This window comes from Chiloscyllium plagiosum, unplaced genomic scaffold (assembly GCF_037043375.1).
Source record: "Chiloscyllium plagiosum isolate Xiang-an unplaced genomic scaffold, Cpla_swu_hap1 HiC_scaffold_186, whole genome shotgun sequence".
Taxonomy (NCBI): Eukaryota; Metazoa; Chordata; class Chondrichthyes; order Orectolobiformes; family Hemiscylliidae; genus Chiloscyllium; species Chiloscyllium plagiosum.
This window is the reverse complement of record NW_028270325.1, coordinates 125474-149772: the sequence shown is the minus strand read 5'-3', so window position 1 is coordinate 149772 and position 24299 is coordinate 125474. Positions and strand designations below refer to the sequence as shown.

At 41.4% G+C, this 24299-nt stretch overlaps 1 pseudogene; it reads left to right on the top strand.

Annotated features, from left to right (window-relative positions):
• The window catches only part of LOC148133887 (uncharacterized), a 47450-nt pseudogene that overhangs the window by 22060 nt on the left and 1091 nt on the right, over positions 1 to 24299 (top strand).

Genomic DNA, 24299 nt, shown 5'->3' with positions numbered 1-24299 from the left:
ATGGAACAATTAGTGAATAAATGTATTGAAGTTGTAGTCAAGAATAACAAATAATCATATGTTGGATACAGACAATTGGGATCAACTGAATCTCTTGAAGGCTATAAAGTGTATTGGAGCATTGTGAGGAAAGAAATTAGTTGAAACTTTATTGCTGGAACAGCACAGCAGGTCAGGCAGCATCCAGGGAACAGGAGATTCGACGTTTCGGGCACAGGCCCTTCCTCAGGAATTAGGAAGGGCCTGTGGAATTAGGAAGGGAAAGAGAGATGTGAGATATCTCTGGCAGATAATGTTCATGATAATCCAAAAAGATTCTACAACGACATTAAGAGCCAGACAGCAACTCCAGAGAGCAAGACCTCTTAAAGATTAACAAGGTTATCTTTGTGTTGAAACTCAGGAGGTGAATATTTTGCATTAGTTGTGATAGAGGCCCGAAGTGAAATAAATATTGATGTTTTGAAAACAGGTTTAACATGACAGAAGAGAAAGTGCTGGAGGTCTTAGAAGACATACAGATAGATAAATCTCGAGGACTAATCAAGTGTATCCATGACATGGTGGGGCATTGGGGAGGAAGTTGTGGGGCAGAATTATTTGTATCATCCAGATACACGTTTGAAATACCAGAGGACTGCAGGATGGCTAATGTTGTGCCATTGTTTAAGAAGGGATGTAAGGAGAAGCCAGGAAATTATAGGCTTGTGAGTCTGACTTTGGGGGTGATTCTGAAAGTTGGGATTTATATGCATTTTGAGTGGTAAGGATTGAACAGGGATAGGCAGCATGGTTTTGTGTGAGGAAAATCATGTCTCACAAAATTTGATTAAGTTCTTTAAGAAGTGACCAAAATAGTTGATGTTGACAGAGTGGTAGACATTGTTTACTTGAGCAACAGCAAAGCCTTTGACAAGGCTCTGTATCGTGACCAGTTAGTAAAATTCGATCACATGGGATTCAGGATGAGCTTGCTAATTGGATCCAAATTTGGCTTCATGACAGGGAACAGACAGTCACTGATAGCAGAGGTATATTTTTTGGACAAGAGGTCTGTGACCAGCGGTGTTCCATCAGGATCGGTACAAGATCCACTTTTGTTTGTCATTTATATAAATGATTGTGATGACAATATAGAAAGCATGGTTAGTTAGTTTGCGGAAGGCACCAAAATGGCTGGTGAAGTGGTCAGTGAAGAATGCTACTAAAGATTGCAAAGAGATCTTGATCATTTGCTTCAATGGACTGAGGAGTATCAGATGGAGTTTAATTTGAAAACGTGTGAGGGATTGCATTTTAGTAAAACACACAAGGACAGGAATTAGTGGCAGTGTTGTACAGCAGAGAAGCCTCGGGGTTCAGGTACATAATTCTTTGAAATTTGCGTTAGAGAGTAGGCAGGGTGGTTAAGAAGGCTTTTAGCATTCTTCCCTTCATTGCTCAGACCATTGAGTATAGCAGTTGGGATGTGAACCTTGACGTTTTACAGAGTGTTGGGGAAGCCTCTGCTGGATTAATGTGGGCAATTCTGGTGACCTGTTAAGGAAAGATCAAACTGGAGGGGGTCCAACAAAGATTTATCAAGAAGTCGCCGGGAATGGAGGGTTTGAGATCTAAAAATAGACAAGAAAGGTTAGACTGTTTCTCACTGGAACATTGGAGGTGGAGGGATGACCTTATTGAGGTTTATACAATCTTAAGGTGTATAGATAAGGGAAATGATGAGGGTCTTTTCCCTATCAAAAGTAGGGGCATACTTTAAAATGAGAAGAGAAAGATTTAAGAAGGATATAAGGGGCAACTCTTTTTTTGCACAGATAGTGGTTTGCGTGCTGGAATGAACTGCCAGAGAAAGTGATGTATGCAGGTACAGTTCTAACGTTTAAAAGGCAGAGAGTCATAGAGATGAACAGCAAGAGAAAACCCCTTCCGTCCAACTCGTTCAAGCCAACCAGATATTCTAACTAAATCTTGTCCCATTTGCCAGCACTTGGCCCATATCCCTCTAAGCCCTTTCAGTTCATTTACCCATAAAGATGCCTTTTAAATGTTGTCAGGAGTGTGGTACTGGAAAAGCACAGCAGGTCATGCAGCATCTGAGGAGCAGGAGAATCGACGTTTCGGTCATAAGACTTCATCAGGAATGATCTGCTGTACTTTTCCAGAACCACACTCTCGACACTGATCTCCATCATCTGCAGTCGTCAGTTTCTCCTTGTCTTTTAAATGCAGTAATTTTGCCAGCCTCCACCGCTTCCTCAGGCAGCTCATTCTATATTCACACCATTCTCTGCATGAAAACGTTGCCCTTTTGGTCCCTTTTAAATCTTTCCCTTCTCACCTCTTGTTTGAACCTATCCATGCCACATGATTTTATAAATCTCTATAAGGTCTCTCCTCGGCCTCCAATGTTCCAGGGAAAACAGCCCCAGACTATTCAGCCTCAAAGTCTTCAACACTGGCAATATCCTTGTAGGACTTTTTTGAACCCTTTCAGTTTTCATAACATCCTTTCGATAAGAAGGAGACCAGAACTGAATGCAGCATTCCAAAACTGGCCGAACCAATGTCCTGTACAGCTGCAACATGACCTTGCAACTCTTATACTCAATGCTCTGACCAACAAAGGAAAGCATACCAAATGCATTCTTCACGATCCTATCTACCTGTGACTCTATTTTCAAGGAACTGTCAACCTGAAATCAAAGGTGTCTTTGATCAGCAACACTCCCAGGACCTCGCCATTAAGATTTGCCTTCTCAAAATGTGCATTTGGATAAGTTAATGAATACGAAATGTTTGGAAGGATACGGACCAAGCACAGGTAGGTGGAACTTCTTGGTCTTGGAATATGGTTAGTGTGGACAGATTGGCCTGTAGGGTCGGTTTATGTGCTGAATAAATCTCTGACATTACAGCAGGCAGTCAAAGGACAGTTTTGTCTCTACATATGCTCCTTTTGTCACCCACCCCAGGGGCAGGGACATGGCATGGAGAGTATTGTGGATGGATGGAGACACAGAGTGTCTCTGATATACAGTGGATGTGTAATGTAGGAAGTACAGAATGGGCAGTTCAAGGGTGAAGAAAGACCCAAGGGGAGGGCAATTGGACAGGGACAATGGACGGGGGGTGCTAAGTTTGTGGGACTGCAAAATTTGCCGAAGTGGGGTGCGCAAAATTGGTGTTGGAGGGCTGCAGTTTCAGGATTGAAAGACAAAAATAGGGAAGGAAAGAAAGAGAGAAAGTGAAACAAGAAGAAAGAAAGGAAGATAGTGGGAAAAATATCCACAAGTCGAAAGACGAAGTAGGAGAGAAAAAGGCAAAAAGAAAGAGTATCAGTAAAAAGAGAGAGATAGTGTGAGAAAGAAAAAAGATTGAGAGAGAAGTGGAATGTATGAGAGGTAGACAGAAAAGAGGATCACTCAGAGATAAACAGGAGTTAAGGAAAGACATGATGAGATTAAAGTGGTGATACTTTCTATTCTGGTTGGTCCCAGCTCACTCGAGGGTCTCTCACACTCCCTCTTTCCCATTGTGGACATACCCTGCTCCAGGGGCCTCCTTTAGGAGGAGATGGTTCAGGGAGGGAATGGGGAGTATTAAAGGATCAAACTGGGATTGACATTAAAACACACCCCACACCCTCACACAGATACAGACAGAAACACACAGATACTCACTCCCTGCTCAGTGCACATGGTGAAAGGGACAGTGGTTGCCAGAACCTATTTGAAATACCCCCAGGTCTGTCACTCATAGACGCCCATTCCACCCAAGACCCAGATCATCCAGTCAGCTCCCAGCTCCCTCTTCCTGTGGGTCGACTTCCCCAGAGATGGATCACAGCCACAGTCATTTTTAGTGGGATTAGAAGGATTAGAAGGAGGGAAGGATGGGTTGTGAGAAAATATTGTCTTGGAATGAAAGCTGTTTGGATTCTCATCTTGATCAAATTTCTCTTTTCGATTTCCGGTTGATCAATGTTAAAATCACAACTTGCCATTGCCGGGAATCAAACCCCGTTCATCTGCTTGGAAGGCAGTTATACTCACCACGACAGTACCATCACTGTCCACTTTAACTCAACATAATCCCCAAAGACATTTTATAAAGACATTTGTCATGACAAATTAAACAGAGCTGATGTTCACCCACCGAACGTGATGTTAGGTCAGGTGACAGTAACTGATATAAAGAGGCAGATTTGAAGGAGCATCTTAAATCGAAAGGGGAGCTGGGTCATAGGAAGGTGCAGAGGGAGAGAGAGTCCAGGAGTCCGTCTGGTTGGCCTTGGATTCCCCACTAACCCATCAGCTGGTTCATGGAAAGGCAGGATTAAAGAAACAGAATGATACCAGGGATTGAATGGAAATGAAGTAAATTACTGTTGAAAATAAACTTACAATCAAAGGGCACAGAATGTTTTTACAAGACATTATTTTCTCCTTATAACACTCTTTATTTTTTCCTCCCTTTGTCACGATGTGTGGATCAGTTAATTCAGTGAGGAAGAATGGAGAGGACTCTGTCGCTGCGTCTTACACTCTGGGCCGATAGTGAACGATGATCCTTTCCTCCAGCTCATTGATTTATGTGTCCGTGTCACCTACTGAGAACGGATTGCTTTGAATGATTGTATCTTTGGTGCATGTCTAACTCCTCTTTCAGTTTTGCTTTTGTTGTCCAGCTTTCTACTGACTGTTGCTCCTTGCTGACAGTACTTTACACTGATTTTGTTCCTGCAGTCGCTTTTGTTTTGTCCCTCAGATTGAGTCATCCTTGCCCATTAGAAAATGAGTGTTGTCCCGTTGGTGTTCCTCCTTCTCCTTCTGAACATGCCTCACGTGGACTCGTCATTCCATTATCTGCTGTGTCTACTGTTGTCTGTCAGTGACTTGGATTTATTCACCAATTGAATTATTTTTATAACTGGATATTTTGCTGCATACTTTAACTGGTCTCTGAATTTTTTCTGCGTCACCACATAAATAAGCGCATTTGTGCAGCAACTGAGGTTCCGCAGCATATATCCGACTTCTTCAAAGAGATAATAATTAGCGTAATTCAAGGAATCACCAGCTCGAAAGAACCTTAAAACACACAGAATCCACAGAAGTATGAAGCTGGTGGTAATGGCAAACAGTAAAATCACAGAATCTTTTCTGCTCTCTATCTCTGGATCATTCTCTGTTTTTCTCTGACCCCTCAGTCCCTTACGCATCTTAACAGCCTCGAAGATGTGTCTGGCAGTCAGAATGTTGAGAAAGAAAATAAAGGTGAATGGTAACATTGGTGTTAAAAAATGTTCAAAGTATTGAAAACTTTCCCACCGGTCATTATAATAACTGGGCCTTGTTTTACAGTGCCATGGAACATTGTTGATAATCTTTTGAGGTATATATCGAAAGTAGTTGGGAATGTTCTTTAAAGAAAAGAAAATGCAGATTGTTGCTACAACCCGCTTTGCAGTTTTCTCTGTACAATACTTAGCTTTCATCTGATGAAAACAAATCGCAACAAATCGGTCAAAAGAGAAAGCAACAGTGAACCAGACAGAGCAATCAATGAGCAAGAGGTGAAGCACATAGATAACAGTACAAACAGGAGTGATGTCCAGGAAACACAGTGGATAATAATAGTAAGGGAATCGGCGAAAGATGAAATAAACAATAGTGAACAGTAGATCAGACGCTGCCATGGCCACCAGATAGTGAGTGGTGCATGTAGAAAGACCACACTTCTGCCGAGCTAAGATTACAATCACCACTAGATTAACTGCAAGAGAGAGAGAGAGAAAGACTTGAAGTTACTGATCAAACATTCTCCGTGCCTGAGCTTAGACTGAAAATAATAGCACAAAGATAAATGTTGCTCCATGTCATATGAAGTTTAAAGAATCTGAACCATAGCAGCAAGCTCTCTCAAAATGAATCATTTGCAATTTAAAAAGAAGGGGAAGAATGAGAACAGCAAATTGTGCACACAAAGCACAGCCATGTGCTGAATGATTTTTTTTTGTTGGAGTTGGCAGTGGTTGATTTCACCTGGTTTATAGGTTACTCAGACTGGCTGGAGATTCCCCTGAGATCACAACATCCACATCAGGACACCTCAAATCAATAAAACAATGAATGGGATGCACCTAACATGGACATTGATTGCAAAATTTCTGTCTTTGGTTTTGGAGCCTCCATGGCTCAGAGTGTCCCCTGAAGTGTATACCCACACTATATGAATGACATTAAATCACTCCACACTGTCCAGGAATGACTGTTGCTGAACAATTGATAGGGAATTGAGTCCCTCCCTCATGGACAGGATTGAGCATCCTGACAATCTGTACCACAGAAGTATCCAGCAATGAATCGAACCACCATATCACAAGCTGCATACCCACTGAAACCATGAGCACTGCAACATTTGACAGGGACTCTCCCACATGGCTGTACACTGTATACTACAGCTCCCACTCAAATATAACCTGAATTCATGCTGCATTGTTCATAGCAACTTTCTGGTTTAGAAATCACACATTTTATCAGAGTTTAAGCAAACCTTCCTGCCTCGTGTCCAGGCTCATGTTCCCAAACACCTCTCCTTGTGAATAGAGATCCCCTCTCAGATTCAGAGAACACACTGGGGCTCGGAATCTTCACCACCTAACCAGCATTCTCCATGGCAATCATCAGAGTCTGTTTCTATGATAACATCGTAGAAACCCTATCGTGCGGAAAGAGGTCATTTGGCCCATCGAATCTGCAGCACACTTCTGAAGAGTATTCTAACCAGACCTCACCCAATGCATGTGGTTTTATCATGATTAACTCACCTAACCAGATATCCTGGGCACTATAGGGCAATTTAGCTTAGCCAACCCATCTAACATGCTCACCTTTGGATTGTGTGGGGAAACCAGAGCACCCAGAGGCAGCTCATGCAGACATGGGGAGAATGTGCAAGCTCCACACAGACAATCACTCAAGGGTGGAATCAAACCCAGGTCCTTGGCACTGTGAGGCCGCAATGCTAACTACTGTGCCAATGTTAAATCTTTGTGGATTCACACCATTACTAAAGATGTTGGAGGATAATGTCCTAATGGGACTATATCGAGACTGTTAATTAATAGACTTAGCTAATGATCTGGGGAGCTGGGTTCAACATTCCCCATAGCAGATGGTGGAATTTTAATGAGTCGAATGATGACAATGAAATAATTGACAGTTGTCAGGAAGAAAAACCATCTCGTTCACTAATGTCCTTCAGAGAAGACAATCTGTCATCCTTACCTCATCTCGCCACCGTGTGACTCCAGACCCACGACAACCTGATTGACTGTTACCTGCCCTCTGAGCAATTAGGGAAAGGAGGTGAATGTTGACCAAACCAGCGACACTCACATCCCTTCAATGAAAAAAAGTAAATGAAGCTCCACATGCACAGCCAACTCTGTACTGCCGCCAACCGCTTCCTTTTTAGATCTTTATCTGGGATTGGATATCGCCATACTGAGTCCATTATCACAGATATGAAATGATCCACTCCAAATTTGATCCAAGTTTTGAAGACAAGGGATTGTCCACTCAAATCACCGTAGTTTACCGGAGTTTGAAACATTAACACACAGACCAGTACTTAGCAAAGAAAACTGAGGCAATAAGATCGGTCTCCTGGCTTTGAAACCATTAAGAATTCGGAAATTTATGGGATTTGGTAAAATAAGCTATGATAGGGATTATCCGCTCAGTACCAAACATCCACTCTTTCAGCCCAGACATTTCTCCTTCTCTCTGCCAGACGAAACATTCTCCGAGACATTAGCCACCTCTCGGGATCAGAAATATCCTCTTGCACTTGTTGTAATGGGCGTTATTTTTAAATGTCCCATTGGAATGTGAGCTTTCGTAGCTGGGCCAATATTCATTGCCCAGCTCTATTCACCTTTCTGATGGGATTGGAGATCTACCTTTTTGAACATCTACATTTCCTGAGATACAGGAAAGCTCACTGTGTTTCTGGGGTACAGTTGCAGAATCAGGATGGCATGGTGGCTCAGTGGTTTGCCCTGCTGCCTCACAGCACCAGCGACCTGGGTTCAATTCCCGCCTCAGTCGTCTGTCTGTGTGGAGTTTGCACATTGTCTGCGTGGCTTTCCTCCGATAATCCAAATATGTGCAGGTCAGGTGAATTGGCCATACTAAATTGTCATGCTATCCTAAATTGTTAGGGGAATGCGTCTGGGTGGATTACTCTTCAGAGGGTCAGTGTGAACTTGTTGGCCCGAAGGGCCTGTTTCCATGCTGTAGGAAATCTAATCTAATCTTTTTACCCAGCAACAGTGAAGGAATGACAATATTTTTCAGTCAGAATTAAATCTAGTTTGAAAGAGAACGTGCATGTGATGGTGTTTCTCTGCATCTGCTGTCCTTGTTCTGCCGAGAGATCATGGAAAGTGCTATTCAAATGAGACTTGCACTGGTTTGGATCATGTTGATGATTTTCATTGCTGGTCATGGTGTCATTGGTGAAGAGAGTGAGTACTGAATGATCTGTGTGCCAATCACTAGGACCAGTTGTCTGTCCTGTACAATGTGGAGATCTGTGAGTGTTACACTCAATGCTGCATTTGAGCTGCACTCAGCCAGTACATGGAGATCATTCCATCCCAGCCCTGACCTGTGCTTCTGGATGGTGGACATGGATTATAGAGGCAGTCAGGGAGCTTACTGTCACAGTTATCAGAGTATCTGACATACTACTGTGACTACAGCACTTGTGTGGCTGGGCCAGGTCATTTTCTCGTCAATGGTTGGTCCATGGTATTGATAAATACAGAAATCTGTTGATGCTGGAATTCAAGGGACATCTATATCTCTAATTTTGAAATTATGATAAAGGAAGGGCATCATTGAGGCAGCTGCAGATTTTAGGGTCAAAGTACTACCATGCAGAAGCCAGCAGAGGTGTATGGTGACTAAGATGACTGACCTCCAAAAGCCCTAACCAATTCCACCTAAGGTCAGGATGAAACAAAAGAGTGTTGCAATCTCATTGAGTTCAGTTTTTCAAGGGTTCCTTATTGTAAACATGAGCTCAGAATTAATATGTTTCAGAGCTGAAGATTTCTTTTCAGGAATTAAACGTTAACTGGAAAAATAAGTAATTGAGGAACAGATCATCAATCCTTCGTAAATGCAAGGTAAACAGTTCTGAGTTTGGTGCATTACAGAGTTAACATGTGGAGATGGTAAGGACAGCAGATGCTGGAAGTCAGAGTGGATAGAATGTGGAGCTGGAAAGGTCAGGCAACATGTGGCTGTATCGGAAGGCCAGAGGTTACAGTACAAGAAACAAGCAACGTGTGACAGAGTTTGGGCTCCTGGCCGAGTCGGAACGTTTGTCACTATCACACTAAAGTAAGAGAAATGCTCCTAATGTTAGAAACTGGACTTGTGAGCAATGTTATTGACATAGAGAACACAGACGCATCCAGATATAAAGAACTTTGTGAAGTAGATACGGAAATAATATCTACACTAATAAAAGAAATGGCAAATGAAGTTCATTAATGTGGAATACTTATTGAGCGTTAGAGCACTTGGTAGAAAGAGGCTTGGATGGTATATTAAAGCACCATGTTAAATGTTCGGAATTCTGGTCTGTCAATTCGAGGTGATTCTCCCCAATTTAATTATCAACCATAATCTTAATATTGCAGTTAGTAAAGTTAGTTATTTGGTGAAATAGACATTTGTATTCCCATTCATCGGTATTTTTATTTTTATATATTGTCGTAAAGCTGATTGATTTTCACTGATTAACGGTTCACTTCCTCCTCCCAAGGAGGACACACACCTCAAAGTGAAGAGCAGCGATCACTCGAAATTTAACTGTGGGCAGATTATGAAAAGCAGATTCAACAATTATTCATCCAATTCCAATCAAATACTGATGTGAAACAGTCCAGCTGTAAATCCATGATTAATAACGTACAAGTAGTAAATTAATGTAGCCACATCCCCGAGCTTGTCCTAACCTTGCTGGAAGATTAATCAGTACCAAAAATATTATTTGGGTCAACAAAATATTTGTACAGGGCACTTCATTGAACTAACGTTGTTAATCTGCCATTTTAATTTCATAACAACAATCACATCTGTTTATATTTACTGGGACATTTCACTTTATAAACTGAGCGCCAAACATATGCAGCCAGCTGCAAAGATTTCCGATTTGCAATCCATTGCATACTGTTCCTGGATCTGAAACGTTTCCTGTGATTTCTCTCCACAGATGCTGCCAGACCTGCTGACCTTTCCCAGCAGTATCTGTTTTGTTGTTGTTATTGCTGTTGACTCAGTCTTCTGTACTGCACTAACCTGTGGCACTATGGCAGTCATGTTCTCTCATTCTTACAGTCTTATCGAATGCCACATGAATCTCATTTGATATTTTTCCACCCAACACTCCAACAATAACATTTTCTGTCAAGTGAACTATTTTGGAATTGAAGAAAGGGGACGTTATTGCATCAAAGAGTTTGATTCACTGTGTTACTCCCCTGATGTAAAACACACTGTGCCAGATATCTCCCAGCCAGCAGGGTTAGTGTAGCAGCCCTGACATTTACAGTGTGCTGTGGGAGTGAACAGCTCAGTGTTTACAATACTGCAAACATTTATAAACATCCAACTGTGAGCTGGCAACAACGAATCCCTTCGATACTAACTCATTTCCACCCCCCTCCACAATTTCAAACTTCAACAGCTAAGAAACAGGGTGGCTTTACTCAGTATCGATATGTGACCTCCTATAAACACCCCACCTATAAACCACATTCACTATTTGGACAGACATCCCGTGTGACACTTGGTGCAATGATGTGCCATGCTGTGGGGCCAAGAACATCATTCAATCCAGGGTAATGAGGCAGTACAACATATATATCTTTTTGACAATCAATGGATTCAACAATATACATCTATAATTCATATTCTTTTAGCAGTGTGCTACGGATGGACATGAATCAACCGGTGACCCAGATATATTATCCAACTCAACAAGTCCCTGAATCCTGAGCATCAGGTCAACTGAACATCCCAACAGCAGAGCTAACAATCAGTCCGTATGGCCGGATGTTTTTGTCCCGATTGGACCCTCGGAGAAACACAACAATATCAATTATCCTAAATCGCACACCAGTCACCCGAAACCAACTTGCCATTCATCAGTGAAAAACCCTATTGTACCACCCAATCTCCACTGTTCTGAGCCCCGTGGACCAGGTGGAAGAACAGAGATCTCGCAAAGTTGACGGGATACTGCCCTCGATGGTGTAACTCTATGGTCTCACATTGAATTGGTTTTAAAATATATCCATACGATTCACCTAAAGGTACTCACAAATAACCATAACAATAATCAAAATAATAATAACACTTATCCAAACTGGTAATCAAAGTCCAAATAACAATCCCAAACGAATGTACGTGGGAGCCCCTTCACATTGACCAGTATTGCTTCAGGAGCATCAAAGGGTAACAGCAACAAAGTGCAACATGGGAAACATCCTGTTAGACAATGTTGTTTGTTCCTCTGTGTGAGAGCTGTTACCACTGTACTCCAGATCTCAGTATTTGTCCTAGTAAACTCCACACCACAGCACTGTCCACCGTTTTACAAATGGCACAACTCTCTCGTCTTTTTGCCAATCAAATAATCCAACATTACACATCATAATTGGAATCCTATGTTCAACGGCCCTCCCAGTGAACTATCCTCACAAATATCATGCCCCCACACATCCACTGACTGAAAAAAACAGACAAGATGGTCAAAGCTATCCATGCTGACATTCTCTTCTCACTCTGTAATGACTTGTTCAACTCGATCGTTGCCCACCTGTTGTATCTGGGCCTATTTAGAACGAGCTGCCTGAGCAAGACCCCAACACAATCCCTCCCCATCAAGGAATGGGAAACACCAGGTATCACTAACAGGTGGGTTGTTATAAAAACCCATCTGACCAATAGCAGGCTTTGGACTCCCACAGACAGAGAGAGAGAGTGGTCTTGCTAAACACTTTCTAGACCAGCCAGGGCTTGTGCTCAGCCCAACCCCATCAAGGTGGGCTCTGGGTAAACCCATTCTGCACAGTATAGAGAAACAGGTAATGCTGCACATTACTGAGGAACCTACTAATCAAACGAATTTCTTTGAACTCAATAAGTAAGGATACTGGAATTTGGCATCAGTATTTGCCTTGCTAAATGGAAATAAAATGATTAAGAGTCATAGAGTGGAATAAGTCTGATTTAATGCAGAGATGTACGCAACTTAAGTTGTTATAAGACTTACCAGGAATACCAACAACAGCAAGGATGGTGCAATATACTTTGACGACCTTTTGTATTGGAAGATGCATTTTGTTGTTTGTGAAACAACCTCTCCCTGCTGCTGCCAATCAGTTGGAACGGGAGCATTCCCTCGAAACTGGAACTGACACAGTAACAGTATTTTTTTTGATATATACTGTATTGTATCTCCACAGAGAAATTGTGATTATATCTTAAATTTTTATGTCATTTTGAACAAACAAAGTATGACAACAGGTTTATTTTAGTGATGTGATATCATTGAGATTTTCCGCTGTAATTGAATACCCTAAAGACTAGATTAATCTGAACCTATCAGGCATCAAAGTTAATTTCAATTTATCTTCAAATGACAATACTTGCATTGTTCCATATCCTAACAATGCCATACATATCTAAATATCTTCTGATATTCTTTTTCATGAAGCCCTTCATTTTGCTGAGGTTATACAGTCATTCAGTACCTCATGCTGTCGAGCTCCTTGAGAGCTGTTCTGCTGCACCCTGTTGTCCCACTGTTGTTCTTGTTCATTCAGTTTTACAACACATTTGGGAAATTCTATCTGTGAACGAGCACTCTAATACAGAACTTGAAGCTGATACTGAGGATATCAAGAACTGGAACTGATACTCAGACAAATACGAGAAAAGAAACTAATTCGGAACCTTCCCTTCAGAATTACAGAATGACAGAATCACATAGAGGAGAAATAGCTGGGCAGCCTATCATGTTTGTCCCACTGAAATTATACTGAATCCACGTTCATCCTATTTTTCAGCACTTGGCCTGTGGGCTTGAATGTTATGATATTTCAACTGTTCATCAAGTATTGTTTAAAGGTTGAGAGGTTTCTCGTCTCAACTACACTCCAGTCAGTGTATTGCAGGCCCCTTCCATCCTCGAGGAGAGAAGTGTTTTCCTCATGCTCCCCCTTAAGCCTTTCAGTTTAAAATTATCCCGCCTTGTTATTGGACATTCGACAATGGGAAAACAACTACTGTTTATCCGCAATGTCCATGCCCCACATAGTATTATATACCCCGATTCCTGCTCTAAAGAAAGCAGCCCGAGTTTATGAACCACCCTCTTCACAGCTGCATTGTGACACCCCCAGCAACATTCATGGAGAATCTCCTTTGCACTTCCTCCAGTCCAATCAGTTCCATCCTCTGGTTTCAGTGAGAACTGCACACAATTCTCCAACTCTGGCCAAAACAAAGTCCTGATTGATTCTGTTTTTTTGAAGTGGGAACCACGAGGTAGATGAAGACTGTGCAGTAACCATTTTCTGCATGGACTTAATCAAGATCTTTGATAAGGTATCGTATGGGTAGGTTGTTGAGTAACGTTAAATCTCATGGGATCCAGGAGAGCTAGCCAACTGGATACAAAGTTGGCTTGATGGTAGGAAGTTTTATGAAGGTGTAGAGGTACTGTACCTTTCAGGGAGTTGAAAAGCTAACAAAACTACCTGATCGAGCATAAAGTGTTCTGAACAAGGTGACAATGCAACACGTGGTCGACACAAATAGAACAGTTAGCTTGCCATGAGACAAAACGCAATTCAAATTCGGCCAATCAGATTTAATTATGTCCCAAGATACCAAACTCCAATCAAGTTTGAATTTAATATTTTAATAATATTAAAACCAATGATACGATCTGATGTTTTAGGATATAAGACCGGACACTGCTAGCACAAGAGGTCTCTGAAAGGTGCCTGTCTGGGGAAGGGGTTTGCACAGCAGAACATCGAGGCCGACCTGGTGAGAATCTGAAGAGGAAAATCTACAAAGGAGATGCAGCAAAGCTGACTAGGTTTGAAACGGGATTTTATTTTGTAAATCTTTATCAGGATTTTTTTGTCAGACTAGTATTGTAGAGTGGGAGGAAAAGATAAGTTTAAGAGAAAGAAGTTTTAAATAGATGTTGGTTTCAATATTCTCTGTTCGACTTAAAGAATAAAGTTGCTAATTTTTATTTTAAATAGTGACCTCTGGGAAATTTCTTTGCCTCTTGAATTTTAACAGATTAAAGCACGTGTTGCTGGTTTAAATTAGCAGAGGGGTTTACTCCATGCCATAACAGTTTGGGGGCTTTCGTGCACGATTTCAACAGGTTTAGACAGATCCGCGCTGGGATTTGGACAGATTTGAATCGATTTGGGGAATGTCAAAACCCAATGGATTTAATTACTTGCAGGTTAGTGTCCTAGATCTTTAAATAAAATGTGGGTGGGACAATTTGTTTAATTTCAATGACTTGTGGTTGGTTAAACGTGAGAGAAATGGCTCTTAGAATTGCCAAAGAATTTCTGGAATTTGAAGATGATTCTCAAATTTGCCAAGAAAGTTTAGAAAGTAAGAAAAAGGCCATACTTTTAGAATTAGTAAAGAAGTTAGATTTGGGTTTGACCAAGGATTAAAGTAAAGCAGAAATTATAAGGGAATTACGCAAACACTTAGGTGTATTAGAGAAACAGATAATTGCAGTCGAGGTGGAAAAACTTTAATTACAATTGAGGAAAATGTAGTTAGGATATAAACAAAGACAGAGAAAAGGAAGAGGGAAAGAGAAAGAGAGAGAGGAGAAAGAGAGAGAGAGAGCCAAAAGAGAAAAATATAAGTTTTTTAGCTGAGCAAAGAGGGAGAGAGAGAGACGAAAGGGAGCGAGAAAGAGAGAGAGAGAATTAAGAAAGAGAGAGACCGTTCTTCACTGAGCAAAAGGAGAGAGAATTTGAACTTGAGAGGTTGCGACTTCGTCAGCAAACTCAAGTTATCAGGATGGAGATTAAAACAGATGGTAGTGATATAAACAAATATGTCAAAATTCTGCCGCATTTTGATGAGAAAGATGTCGAAACATTCTTTATTTCGTTTGAAACGTTGTCTGGGCAGATGGAGTGGTCCCATGTTTGTTAAGACTAAACTGGGAGGCGGAGCAAGTTATGTCAGATGAGGGATCAAGAGATTATGAAGAGGTCACACACGCTATTTTAACTGCTTATGAATTGATACCAGAAGAATGCAGACAGTGTTTCAGAAACAAAAAGGATCCAGGTCAGACTTATTCCAAGTTCGAAAGAATTAAAAATAGCCATTTTACAGATGGCTGCATGCTTTAAAAATAGAGGATGTGTCAGGCCTTAGGAGAGGCTATGCTGCTGGATAAGTTTAAAAATTCTCTATCAGAAATGTTAAGAATTCACGTGGAGGAACAGAAAGGTCAGAAAGTGAGAAGGGCATCAAGAATAGCAGATGGATACATGTTGGTGCATAAGACAAGCTTCCGGCCATAATCTTGTACTGTGAGATACAGAAGTTGGGAGAAGTAAAGATCCTACACTGCAAAACCATGAGAAGAGAGCACTGGTAAGAATTTACCACAGGACAAAAAAGAAGCCAAAGACGGTGGACAGGGAGTTTGAAAGGCCTCAGGTGTTTCCACTGTGGTAAAGTGGGACACATAAAGTCACAGTGCTGTTTGGTGAAGAAAAGCATTATGGCAAAAGATGTGGTAAAATAAGCTAAGCCAGTAGCATTAGTGGAAGTAGAAAAGGAAACCCCAAGAAGAGCCGAGGAGCTGCAGGAGAGTGCACAGTCTGGGCAGGGGCTGGATATGGAGTTAGTATCTGATCTCTACAACTAATTCACCTCTGTGGGTAAAGTTTACTCAGAAAGAACAAGGGGGAGTAGGACAAGAAGTTATGATTTTGAGAGATACATAATCTAACCAGTCGCTGATAGTAAGGGATGAGTGAATATGCACCTTTTCTGATCTGTTACACGAGAGTGTGGCAATTTGTGGAATAGGTGGACAGAAATTTAGCATTCCCCTATGTCTGATCTATTTTGAAGTGCCAACTGGGACTGGGTAATTTGCATTCGGAGTGATTGACAGAGTGTCAGTTCCAGGAATCCAGTTTGTTTTTGAGAATGATTTGGCAGGGTCCAAGGTCGTCCGTTGTTGAGGAGAAACCCAAGGAAGACCAAAAAACTGAGGAGTTAAAACAGAAATATCCTGGTATTTCCACAGACTGTGTGGGAGCCAGATCCCACTATCATAAATCACAGCACGAAGTAAAAACTAAAGAGAAAGCTGAAGGAGTTGAGGTTCAGTTAGCGGATATCCTGTCTGATGAAATGGTTCAGGAAAAAAAAACCTGAACAGGTCGAGGGTCAGACAGAAGTGTTTAGGCCTGAAAGGCAAAGGGACTTGCAACAGGATAACAAGATGAAAAAAGATATTTATATATGTGGATGTGTACTCTAAAAAGGATGCAGCGAATAATCCTGAGGATTTTATTTGAAAGATAGAATCCTAAGACGAAAATGGAGATCATGGCAGGTTAGTACAGAAGAGAAATGGGCCGAAGTGCATCAGATTGTGTTGCTGGTAGCATATAGACAGGATGTGTTACGGATAGCAGATGGAATACCAGTAGGAGGTCGCCTCGGGGTACCAAAGGCTCAGGCTCAGGTACAAAATATTTTTTATTGGCCTGGAATGCACAAGGGTGTGGTTCCCTTTAGCTGTATGTGTCATTAATGCCAAATGGTAGGTAAACCACAGGTGGTAATAAAAACAGCAGCTTTGTTGCCAATTCCCACATTGAAGAACCTTTCATGCGGGTTATAACTGATTGTGTAGGTCCCCTCGCGAGAACGAAAAGTGGGAACCAGTGCTTGTTAACCTTAATGCATGTGACTACCAGATTTCCAGAGGCAATTCTATTCCGGAGTATCAAGGCCAAAAGGGCTGTGGGGACTTAATGCCTTTCTTCACATTGTATGGGCTACCCAGAGAGATTCAGTCGAACCAAGCATCAAATTTTACTGCTCGGCTGTTTAAGGAGGGTATGGATAGTTTAGGTATACAGCACTTTAAATCCAGTGCGTATCATCCTGAATCCCAGGGAGCTTTAGAAATATGGCATCATACTTTGAAGTCCATGTTGAGAGCATACTGTCAAGGTTATCTGAATGATTGAGATAAACGTATCCCATTCGTATTGTTTGCCATTAGAGATGCGCCAAATGAATCTACTCAGCCCACTCCCTTCGAGTTAATATTCATGCATGAAGTGAAAGGCCCTTTGAAATTAATTAAAGAGAAGTTTATTGGACCAAAGTCGGAGATCTCACAATTAGATTATGTATTAGAAGTGAGGGTGAGTTTAAATCGAGTAGGTGAGTCGGCTAAACAACTTCTAAAGACGGCACAGCGTGGAATGAAGCAGGTGGCAGATAAAAACGCTCTCTGACTCGGACCTTTTCCAAGTGGATATCGTGTTACCAATGATAGAAGAACCCTTCAAAGCCAGGTTTAGTGGTCCCTATCAAATTGAGAAAAAATTGAGTCAGGTGAACTATCTAGGAAAGATGCCAGATGGAGAAAAAAGAAACCTTTATCAGGCATGTCATGTGAAGGTATTGAATAAATGTTAGACGAGAGAGAAAGAACTGGAGAAACATGTGTTAGTTACTGCCCCACAGAGTGAGGAATCAAATACAGATGGTGTGGATTTTTATATGTCTTAAAATGTTTAAAAAATGAAGAAATCCTTAAGGAGTGGGATTGGTTATTGATCTATCTGTCTCAGGAACAAAGAACACAATTGGAAGATTTGTCACTGAATATCAGGATATATATAAAAGTCAGATAGACAGGGCAAATGCTGTTGTACATGAAGTAGACGTAGGGAATACTGTTCTGATAAAATAATAGTCCTACTGGCTTAATCCTCTCAAAGGCAGACAGGTCCAGAAGGAGGTGGAGGCCGTGCTCAATGACAATTTCATCGAACCAAGCCAGAGCAAGGGGAATTCGCCGATTGTCTTGGTTGCCAAACCAAACGGGACTCAACGGCACTGCATGTATTATCGCAAGGTCAATGCTGTTATAAAATCAAAATCATGTCCAATTCCGAGATTGGAAGACTGTATCGAGAAAGTCCAACAAGCCAGTTACAATCACCGATTTGGACTTACTGCGGGGTTACTGGCAATTACCTTTATCAGAGACAACAAAGGAAATGTTTGACTTTGTAACCCCAAATGAGCTCTATCAGCTTAAAGTTTTTTTTTGGAATGAAGAACACACCCGCCGCATTTCAAACACTCATGAACAGAGTGTGCCTGGGTTAACAAGCTTCTATTTGGAAGATGTAGCGATCTTTAGTAAGTCCTGGAAATACCACATGATACCGTTGGCCGAGCCCTAAGAATGACGGTGAGAAGCAAAACTCGGAATATACTTAAACAAAACTGAATTCGTGAAAGCACTGTTGACATTTTTGGGACGCATCATCGGTCAGAGAAGGTTGACCACACAGAAAACAAAAACGAAGGCCATCGAGGAATTTCCATGACCAACCTCGAAGAAAGAGGTGCTTGATTTTCTGGGACTCAGCGGATTCTATTGGAAGTTTGTTCCATACTTCAGCAATGTAGTGGCACCGCTAATAGATTTGCTGAAGAAGAACACAGAGTTTCACTGGACAGAACAATTCCAGGACGCATTCAACCATTTGAAAGCAATATTAACCACGAAACCAGTTTTAGCGACACCAAATTTTTCGAAATCCCTCAAAGTTTTCATTGATGCTACTAACAGGATTTGTAGCTTTACTCCTACATGAAAATGAGGATGGGATTGAACTGCCAATTGGTTATTTTTTGAAGAAACTCAACATCCACCAGAGGAAATACTCCACGATCGAAAATGAACTGTTGAATTTGGTACTGGCCTTACAGCATTTTAATATGCATGTCACAAATGACATGTCAGAGATGGTTGTGTGCAAGGATCATCGTCCCCTTAAATTCTTCGAATGCTTTAAAGACAACAGCATAAGACTATTTCACTGGAGTCTTATGTTACTGACTTTCAATTTACAAATGGTGCATATTGCTGGTTGTAAGAATGTCATCACTAAATTACAGTGAATTTAGCTGATAAAGTATAGATGTGCTTGGTATCTATTCAATGTTTTATATATATATGCGGGAGGCAGTTAAAATGAACTTAGATTAAAGTCATATGTATGTTGTAGTGATGTGGCGAAGGGATAGAGAAAAAGAAGATGCCATGTTTTCATTATGAAGACTTTTTTTTCTTTAGGGGACGGTGGTATGAAGGTTTAGATGTGTACTGTACCTTGAAGAAAGAGAGGAAGCTGGCAAGGACTGACGGAAAGCACAGAGTGTGCTAAACAATTTAAAAAGGGAACATTTGCTTGAAACAAATAACGGGGGTTGCGTTGCCAGGGGAAAAAAACAAATTCAAATTTGGCCAATCCGTTTAAATTATGACTCAGATATCAAAATCTAATCGAATTTGAATTTTACTCATGATTTGGAGATGCCGTTGTTGGACTGAGGTGTACAAAGTGAAACATTACACAACACCAGGTTATAGTCCAACAGGTTTAATTGGAAGCACACAAGCTTTCGGAGCGACACTCCTTCATCAGGTGATAGTGGAGGACTCGATCGTAACACAGAGTTTATAGCAAAAATTTACAGTGTGATGTAACAGAAATTATACATTGAGAAATTGATTGTGTGCTAAGCCTTTCATCTGTTAGAATACACTGATAGTTTCACTTCTTTCATGTGTAAATCACAAAACCTTTTTATTCAAGTAGCATTCTCGGGTTAGCTGTTAACAGTGGTGATAGCTAGACAATATGTTGAAGGTGTTGGCCACCTGTGTTCTCTGTCTATGCCATGATGTTTAGATTGATTCTAATCTAAAAAGTGAGATAACAGAGTTTTACATAAATTCATGCCGTTTTTGAGCTCAGAGTTCTACATGAATGCATGCAGTTTTTGAGCAAAGTACAATGTAACTCTGCAAGTACAAATTCACCCCACAAAATATATGTGTGCATTTGGGTCTTTGTCTGTCTGTGTGTGTTTGTCTGTCTGGGGTGGGGGTTGTGAGTGTGAGAAAGTGTGTGTGTGTGTCTGTAGTGAGTGCAGAGTGTCTTAAGTCTGTGAGGGGGTGCATGTGTGAGAGTGAGAGTGTGTGTGTCTATATGGGTGTGTTTGAGTGTATGTTTGTGCGTCTGTGTGTACCTGTGTTCGTGTGTATGTGAGAGTGTGTGTGTGGGAATATCTGTAGTGCAATGGTGATCACCTGTAATGTGATATGAACCCAAGGTCCCGGTTGAGGCCCTCCCTATGGGTACCGAACTTAGCCTTCACCCTCTGCTCGGCCACTTTTCTCTGCTGCCTGTCCAGAAGTGCACCTTGGAGGATGGTCACCCAAAGGTCTGAGGCTGAATGTCCTGGACCACTGAAGAGTTCCCCAACTGGGAGGGAACCCTCCTGTCTGTTGATTGTTGTGTGGTGCCCATTCATCCGTTGACGTAGCGTTTGCTCAGTTTCCCCAATGTACCATGCCACCGGGCATCATTGCCTGCAACGTCTTAGATAGACAACGTTGGTTGAGTCACATGAGTACCTGCCATGTACAAGGTGGGAGGTGTTCCCACGCGTAATAGTGGTTCTCTGAATGGTACCTGTCAATAAGAAACGTTGTGCAAGAGAAGACAGAAGAAAAGATGACCCAGGAAAACACAGAGGAAAATTTACAATGCTGGCTGGTTTTGAAACATGATTTATTTTGTAAATCTTAATTCAGTTTTTAAAAAAAATTGGACCAGTATTGTAGAGTGAGAGGTGAAAGATAGATTTAAGAGAAATGAGTTGTCAATAGCTATTGTTTTAAGGTTCTCTGTGGGACTTAAAGAATAAAATTGTTAGTTTTTACTTCAAATAGTCACATCTGGGATAAATCTTTGTATCTTGAAATGTAACAGTTTACGGCACAAAGTCAGCTTCTGTGTGTTGGGTTTACATTTGCAGAGGGGTTTACCCTGTGTTGTAACAACTGATAAATTTCAGCCCTATCTCATGGGCGGTTGAGCCATAGGCTTGATGTGACAGGGAATTTGGTGACACCAGGATCACTGATTGGCAATCCCATTGTCTTGTACCATAGGCTCTCACAGATTCAAAGAGCCATGGAGGTTGATAGCATGGAAACAGGCTCTTCAGCCCAACATTTCCATGCCCTCTAGTCTCAGACTTTCCTACCCTGGGGACAAGCGGTTGGCTGTCAACTTACTCCATGCCTCTCATATTTTACTCCAATAATCCTTTGATTGAGTGACTTGTGCTTTGGGGATGGGTGGACAGACAGGGATTGTTCCTGCTGGAGTTCAGACGAGTTAAGTATAACCTGATCAATGTCTATAATGTCTCTCATGATCTGGATATGGTGGATGGGCAATGGATGTTTCTCCTTGTGGGTGAGTTCAGACTGTGGGCACGGTTTGAACATTAGTGGGGGAGTCACCCTTTTTGGACACAGATGAGAATTTAGTTTTTAGGGCTGTGTAACTTTGGAACTGATTGTCCCCATCCCATCACTTTCTGGGACAACGAATATATTTAAGTTACAGGTAGATGTATTCCCTTGCATAATAAGAATCTAAGGTTACTCTGGGGCGATGGGTATGGTGAATTCTGAAATGGTGGAGTCAGTTCCAGCGCGCAAGTGACCGACTCAATTCCAGTTTCATGTGTTTCTGTGTAATAATTCAATATCTGAATTTTTATTATTATGATTAATAGCAGTAATTTTGAACTCTGTTATTTTGCATTTGTGTGTGTTTTTAGCGAGAGAGAGAGAGAGTGTGTGTGTATTTCTAATGGTGTTCCTAAGTATGTTGATGTGAGACTGTGCCTGTCTGCCTGCATGTGTCCATCCGAGTGCACAGTCTGAGTGTCGATGATCCCATGGTGTAACTGTCCATAAACCCCAACCTGTCTCTGCCCCAGTAATAATACACAAAACATACAGACCACTGTACAATCATACATACTGTCACAGTCTCTCACACTCGATGCCAAACACCCACTGCTCTCACTGTGTCACACACAGTCACTGACTCTGACACACCCACATACGCTCTCAAACTCAATTTCCTGCTCTCAGACTCTCATACTTTGCAGCGAAAACCCTCACACTCACACCCCTCACTCTTATTCAGTCACTCTCATTAAATGACACATTGCACTGTCGGCACGCGTGCGCGCGCACACACACACACAATGCACATTCTTGTCCTTGCTCACTCAAACACTCACACAGATGTAATCACATGCTCTTACACACTATCACACACCCTTGTGCAGAGAAACACTGTCACACATGCACACAGTTTAATCTGATCAACCATATGGTCAAATATCTTGACTGAAGAGTCAATAACAAGGGGCACACTTTTAAAGTGAAAGGCAGGAGTTTTCAAAGTGAATTTGAGGATTATGTTCCCACCAGAGAGCGGTGGGAACCTGGAATTCACTGCGTGAGTGGGTAATTGAGATGGGAAACTTCCCAAACTTTAAAAAGCACCTGGTTGGTCACATGGTGCAGCCAAGGCTCTCGGCCTAGTGTGGAACGTGGGATTTGTTTCGGGATGAGTGTGCTATTGGTGGCAGAGACTTGTTGGGTCGAATGTCCTCTCCTGTACGGTATTAATCGATGATTCTATGATATCACATTCGCAACATTCTCAACTGGATGGAAGCATTCTATACATTCATTGCAAATTTCCTTGTTTGATTCTCTCCGTTCTGCTCGGTTAGATTCACGTTTCCAAATGTCCACATGAACAGTTTCCATTATCTGGGAGGAGAATCTTAAGCCTGACCGAGCTGGATGAATTTCCTGTGTTAATCTGACACACAGGGATTTCAGAAATCTAAATAATCCTTTGCATTCAACGTTCCTTTGATACTGTATGTGTGTGTGTGTGTGTGTGTGCGTGCTTACATGTGTGTGTGTACGAGTGTCTGCATGTGTGCGCACCACCATGCTGTCTAGACAGTTTATCTTTTACACCATGTTAGAGTATTTCCTGTGCGCTGTTAGAGTTAACGTTAATGCTAGATTTTGTGCATCGCCAGGAATATGAGTAGGTGCCAATCAAGAGTAATCTTACATAACAGTTGCCATCACTGCTAATGACGTTACACAATGCATTGTACTGTGAGGAAATTAACAGCAGTCAGTATCATTATATTGCACTGTCATTCTTAGACTAAACAATATTATTAAATGACACTTTATTGAAGATTTTCTTAAATTAGCATCATTCCACAACAGCAATGACGAGTGGAATGATCTATCTAGCCTTCACAAAATATTCCCTACACATTGGGTTTCATCTTCCCTTCCTCTGGGGAACACGCACACACAGACACACACACACACACACACACACTCAAAGAAACTCTAATGTTTGGGAATTCATGGCCTGAGCTTTGTAATTAACCCCCTGATGAACCAGCCACGCTGAGGTAGAAAGCCATCTCTTGTTTGCTAAAGGACTGCCACTAATTGTTTTGACACAGTTATTATATGGTCTCATTTAATCTGAGGGAGAGATGGCTTGATTTATAAAGAAGGTGAAATTGAGGACCTCTGATGGATTTCACACGAAGCCAGATAATGTAAGGGATTTTTTTTATTCTTCATGAAAGTTTGGTTACAATTCTCCAAATAAAGAACATTTACTATCCTCTTATTGCAGCCTTTGGTGTTCTTGGTAAGACAATGTTATTTTTCTTCTTGGACAGTGAATGTCTTGGTGTTCATGTAACAGATTTCAGGAATAATCCTCATTGCAGAGTCACTTATCCATCAGAAGGAACTGGGGAATACAGACTCAATGATGCACATTTATTGAGCAGCGCCTCCAGGATAGGTATCAGCAAAGAAAATCAACTCTTGGATGTTAATGCAATGTTTGTGTCCAAACAGAATGTTTTATTGGAATCAAGAAATATTTAGCAATTATCTAGAATTAGTTTAGATTTTGCCATTAGTGAAATATAAAGTTTATT